Source organism: Trichoplusia ni, chromosome 1, assembly GCF_003590095.1.
Source record: "Trichoplusia ni isolate ovarian cell line Hi5 chromosome 1, tn1, whole genome shotgun sequence".
Lineage (NCBI taxonomy): Eukaryota > Metazoa > Arthropoda > Insecta > Lepidoptera > Noctuidae > Trichoplusia > Trichoplusia ni.
This window is the reverse complement of record NC_039478.1, coordinates 4945113-4951804: the sequence shown is the minus strand read 5'-3', so window position 1 is coordinate 4951804 and position 6692 is coordinate 4945113. Positions and strand designations below refer to the sequence as shown.

Sequence of the window (6692 nt, the reverse complement as noted above, 5' to 3'; positions counted from 1 at the left end):
TGCTGTCACGCTTCCACAACGGTAATACTATTACTATGAGAAGTGATGGTGGGCCCTTAAGGCTGCCTACCGGCCCACAAAACTGGCCGGTGGTAGCCCGCGGTCGGTATGAAGGATTGCAACGCATTGCTATACACCGGTTCAGATTTAGTCAGTAAGAAACTATCGTGAGAATGATTCATTATTAAATGATGTAACGGTTTACTCACGCGTATTTATCGGGGTAGCCCGACTAGTTACGGATCCAACCGGAGTCCTTAATCATGAGCAGACGCGTCGGGATCGCGAGTTGAACTATCGCGCGTGAGTAAACCGTTACATCATTTAATAATTAGTCAGTAGGAGTCTGACACTACTCATTTCCTACCCCTAGGGAGTGGATGTCCATGAGGATTCCACCGCGTTAAAGCAAAAGGCCCAGTAAGGCTGCGTTTCCACCACAGATGTGCGATGGAAATGTGTCGTGCGAGGATGTCCGTTGAACCGTTTCCACCAGAGCTGTGCTGACAGAGGCGAAGTAAATAAAGATTCTATTGGTCCTTTGCAAACACATTCCTCGCACGTCTCTGTTGGAAACGCGGCCTTAATGGGAAGAATTAAAGTCATTAATAATGACTTTCGCATTATTTACTCCAACAATTTAGGGCACTTAATTGTTTGAAGTACTTATTAAGGCATAGAACGAGTATTAAAACAAATGCTAAATGATTTATGATAATAATTCTTTGGGAAGTTGGAGTTCCTATTATTTATTGGGTGACCTAAGGGTGTTTGCAAAACTTGGATTTTTGATACTTTTTGCTTCTCTATTAAGGTTATCATCATTGGCCTAGCCTTTTCCCAACTACGTTAGGGTCGGCTACCAGTCCAACCGGTTTCAGCTAAGTACCAGTGTTTTACAAGGAGCGACTGCCTATCTGACCTCCTTAACCCAGTTACCTGGGCAACACGATACCCCATGGTTAGACTGGCTATCAGACTTTTCAAGCTTTTGACTACCTGTAACGACTGTCAAAGATGTAGGAATAACAGCCGGGACCCACAATTTAACGTGCCTTCCGAAACACGGACTAACTCGTTATGACAAAGATGGTCACCCATCTACGGACCAACCGCGTCAAGCATAGCTTAACCTGTGATCGAATCACTTATGCGGTTATAGCTTAGCCACGAGCTCCTCCTTGCTTCTCTATTAAGTTAAAATAAAAAAAAATACTATAAGGTTCAAGCAGGACAAGAGTTCTTAAAGGTGTTTGCAAAACTTTTGAACTCGATTTACAAACTGAGAACTTGATTTTTTTTTACTTTCTTACTAAAAAAATGCGCAAAGGCTCAGGACAAGCACACAAAGTCTTATCCTAAGTGGGGATCGAACCCGCGACACGACGATCAGTGAGCTTGGCATGGTCCAACCACTCGGCTAATCGGCATTCGTGCAGTAATGATAAAAAAATGATAAGATGTTTTATTAATTAAACTACTTCTTTTCTAAATTTTAATAATACTTACTCCGATAGGCAAAACGCTACAAACGTTTTTCATGATTGCTTTTGGTTTTTTTTTTTAATTTTACTTTAATATTAATCAATAATTTATGAGTATTTTTACTATTCGATTATCTACTAAAAACATTCCATAGATAACACAGTACACAGATATATCACAATTCAAATCGATTAAGTATTAAAAATAATGTATTCCTCAATATTATACAACATTTAAAATTTAAAATATATCACAATTGGTTGATTTCCACTTGTACCTTTTTAGTTTTTTAAACTTTAAAAACAATATTTTTTATTCTTACAATCAAATGAAATTCGGCAAGTATTTCTTTTAAATATAGAATTTTTATCACAATTTCCACTTGTATTTCAAACACGGGAAAGATACTTTTCTAGTTGCAAGTTTCCTTACTAGCCTTCTGATGACAATTCTTACAGTTTGTCAATTTTTATAATTTGTACAAAAAATATGAGTCATCCTGCATGCACTATATTATTACCGCTCACAATCCTTTGACAATTTTCAACCACGCGAGATAAAATGATAATCTAGGCCACAAACAAATTTAGTTCTAACATTTCTAATCCTGCTACGTTATATTAAAAAAACAATCATTTAATTAGCAGGTTCGATAAAACTATTTGGTCGAACAGGGTACGTCTGAGGGTTTCTTCTATTGGCTTCCAAGGCTCTCCAATTGATGAGCCAGAAGGGTTGGTTGTCTAGAGGCAGGAGGCTTAATCTCTTCACCAGCTCAATGTCACCAAGTGCTTCTATTGGCAGGCTGATGGTTGTACTGTCTGCGCTGTCTCCAAACCTGGAACGAGTTGAAGAAATATATTGAGGGCGTGCTAGAAGTCTTTTTTCATTCTGTTAATTTATGGAACATGTTAAAACAAAATAAATGAGTTCACCATCCTTGTCTTGTACATTTTATATTCTTCTGGTATTAGCATTCTCATTCTTCTGGCATTCAAATGGTAAAAGTGAAAAATGAGTTTGAAGCAAATCCATCCAAGATACTCGGGAATACCGTACTCAGGACAAGCTTTCGTGGAAACAGATGATTGTAAGCGCTGGTCGAACTGCACGCACGCACGTGCGCACATTGGGTTTGGTATGGTAACCACTCTATCCATGCCGTTATATTGACTGTCATGGAATAATTGAAACCCTCCAGACCCTCCTAATATTTTATCAACTAATGAATAACCTTGTTGGAAATTGTATCATGTAATTTTTTATCAAATAACTGAATAAAAATGTGTTTTTTCCACATAAAAGTCTATAAATTTTGAAGGAACAAGTTACCTGTTAGCCAAAGGATCAGCAGTAGTGGTCTCCAGAGGCGGGAATCCGATGGGACCCCCGTCCAGCATACGGTGACCTCTGAGCTAAGCAGCTGACGATCACCATTGACAATACCATGATAGACTTCATTTTGATGTACTGGAAAAATAGAATGACAAGAAAATTAATCATTTTTTTCTAAATTTGGTACTCTTAATCTTTATCTAAGTATCTAGGTAAATAATTCGATTGTACGTGTGTATGACACCGAAATACTCCTAAACTGCTCGACCGATTGCAAATGAGGTTTGAATGCGTTTGAGTGATGACGGCTCAGTAAGCATCTGTAGATACTATTATAGGTTTTAAGTTTGTAATTATTTTTTATTTTTTTTATACTAAATTCTGTAACAAATCTGACCTGATTCCGTTATTAAAACGTCTGCCTTCTATCAAAGTGAAGTTTAACGTTAACCCAACGCTTTATCAATAATTAGTGTCGTACATTTTGTTATTTCACCGACAAAACACTTGTTTATTTATACAATCCCTACTAATATTATAAATGCGAAAGTAACTCTGTCTGGTCTTTCACGTCTAAACCACAGAACGAATTTTAATGAAATTTGGTACAGAGATAGAGCTGACCTTGAGAAAGAACATAGGATAGTTTTTATCCCGGATTTTTTGAAGAGTTCTCTTGGAAACGCGATATAACCGCCCTCGACGCGGGCGAAGCCGCGGGCGAAAAAACTATTATAAATATAAATATAAAAACCTCAATTATTTATCAACGAAACCACAATCGACATACCAAAAATAACCACCACAACAATCTTATTAAAATAGGTACCTATAACATTCACTAACATTCGTTAACCGCAAGTATGACACAAAAACGGAACCTTTACTATGATACTTTAATCACGACTATTGTCATTGTGGGAGTGAGATAGGGATATACAAACCTAATAGTGGCGTCTCGCAATTTACGACAGCGAAAATTTCACTTCAAGTGATTCAAGTAGGGGACTGATAGCTAACCTGACCTCTGTGGTCTTGATATAACGATAACACAAACTAATAAACTAGATTCGTTAACTATAGTTAGGTATATATATTAACTAGAATTCAAAGGCGAATAGCACAGTCATCGATAAAAAGTATTAACAATGGTTAAGGAAAATCTGAAAGCAAAAAAACGTTTTGACTTGCATGTTTTGGTAGGGATTGTACTAGGCAAAGGCAAATTATATACATATTATGGTGTTTAAATAAAATCACAATCAAGGTTAAGCAACGTTATGAAACGATCAGAATTTTGGTGGGTCACATTTTTTTTTCTTTATCCTCTTTGTACGGGGCCCTCAGTGTGGTGAGTCCGACTCGCACTTGACCGGTTTTTTTTAATCTATGCTAGGTTTGATGTTGAATTGTCTAGCTATTTATTTTACACACCCAAATAAATAGAAATTAAATAAATATATTAAATTACTTTATTAAGCGAAATAAATAGATAATTCAAACAACAAAAAACGCTTCTGCACAACATTTTGTTCATCGATCCAAATCTGTTAAGTCACGCCAAATTTATGATTGTTTCGGTTAATCATGTAAAAATAGATGTCGCCTAATAGTCGAGCATCAGGGTTCAATGTACTTTAACAAAAAATAAATAAGTCAACCTTAACTTAAACAATATGGCTTACAATCTAAATAACAACGATTTTAAATGAAACAACAACGAATAAATGATTTTATTCAAGGTTAAATTTGTTTAAACTTTTGTTAATTGTTTTTTTATAGGTCTATGCAATTTTATAGGCCTGACCGCAAGATATGACACAAAGCGTAGGTATATTGTAATGTTTATATCTTAACATAATATATCTGATTCACATGTCACAACATATGACAAAATGTTATTAAAACGGATTATCAAGAACAGTCACAATGTTTAGCAAATTTTTAGAATTCGATTTTAAAACATAAAAACATGGCATTTATATTATGAGACTATTATAATCAAAGGTAGTACCTAAATAATTTCTACTATCGCCATATATAGTATGAAACGCTATCACTTTAATTTGTAAAAAGTAAACATAAAAACAAAGCATAAATTTAGAGCGATGCATCAAAGAATTCGTTGAATGATAATTAATATTAGTTCTCTGGGACAAGCCTTTGTAACACGGGAAGTGTCATTTCATTAAATCATTTTTTAAGTTGTTGTTCCGAAGTGCGGAACACATTTTAATATTCAATATATAAATGGCACTTAAATCAATAAGTAGCAGTTAATTTTATCACCATTGTCAATATTAACTTACCTTAAGAAACTATTTTGAAGTCAATTAACACTAAAACCAGAATATTCAACGTTTAATTGAAACCTATTAACACAAACTTCTGTCTTAACACAACAAACGTAAACGCATTAATAAACACAGCCCACAAGTATCTGGTTATATATAAATTAATACAAGTTAAAATAGAAAGAGATGGGAGATAGAGATAAGTATAAGTGCGAGCAGGATGGCGTATAAGATTTTATATGACGCATAGTGCAGCGTTATTATTTAAACGGTATTTCCATATGGTTTTAAGAATTGATTCAAATTAATTGTCATGACGTAGGTATTAATTTTTGAAGAAACTAATTAAGATACTCATTTCGATATTTTTAGATTTTAAAACGCAGAATCATTAAATTATTAATAGATAGATGCTTTATATTGACTTAAGGTATCAAACTGGGCATACATTTAAAAAATATTCCAATTTTATTGTAGCGATAATTTTATTTCACTGTCGTGGTGGTCTATTGGTTCTACGTATACTTGTATGCATGAGGTACAGGTTCGATCCTAACGCAGGAAATAATCACATTGCCAATGCGACTATTGTACATTGTTGTCCTGCAGTTTAACATATCATGTTTATCTTAATGCGTAAATTTTCTTAGAATACGCTTGCGTAGTGCATACCGGATTTGCATTTTTCTATTATTTTATAGCCGTACATGGAAGAATTATACTGATGAGTGACTTAGGTAATTGATAATTACGTATTTTTTACGATTTCCGTATTTGAGTTTTTGTAAGACTGCCAGATGCTGTTGTCACAATCAATTATAGATCAACATACATATGTACAAGTAATTTTATTATTTCGAATTTAAGTTAATATCTGCCTATCGGTTGATTTCAATGTAAGTATACTTATATCAGTATCTCATAAAAAAATAACTATCGTGAGGATGAAAGATATTAAAAAAAAATTCCGAGAAATACCTATTCATTTAGCTATATTTAAAAACATTCAATTTAGTAAAGTAAATAATATCCCGGTTTCACAAACATCCAAGTCACATGCACAAAGACTCCCGGTGTGTGAAAGAAGATCGTTGATCACACAATCACACAAACGTTTACTCTACGCCAGGATCAAAACTGAGACACATCGCGCACGGGTTTGGCTTGGTGACCTGAACCACTCGGCTATCCGTGCAGTAATAAAACATGATTTAGTTAAGACAAACTAAAGTTTAAAAGAGAGTTTTACTGCATTGTAATGGCAAGCCATTGCACAATGTTTTATATGTCTTATAAGTTTATTACCACTACATCTAGCCATTATCCTTGTAGCTCTTGACTTGTGTTCAAACTTAAGATGGACTTGGTCATTTTAAGATCAAACCAAGCACTGCTTCATTATTAAAGCCGAAACCACTAGAATTTTTAACAATCGTCGTTGTAACATTTTATTTTACTGAGTCAAGTACTGAAAATTTTATGAGGAAATATTTTAACATATGTGTACATAAACTGACAAGACCAATTTAAAATTTAAGTCGTTAAATGTGCCGATAACTTCACAACAAGCTCAGGTTT

The 6692-nt window shown here is 34.5% G+C and overlaps 1 pseudogene; it reads right to left on the bottom strand.

The window, feature by feature from the left end:
• Nucleotides 1–1821: 1821 nt before the first annotated feature.
• On the bottom strand, nt 1822–3123 carry LOC113494473 (annotated as a pseudogene).
• Between the last annotated feature and the right edge of the window lie 3569 nt (nt 3124–6692).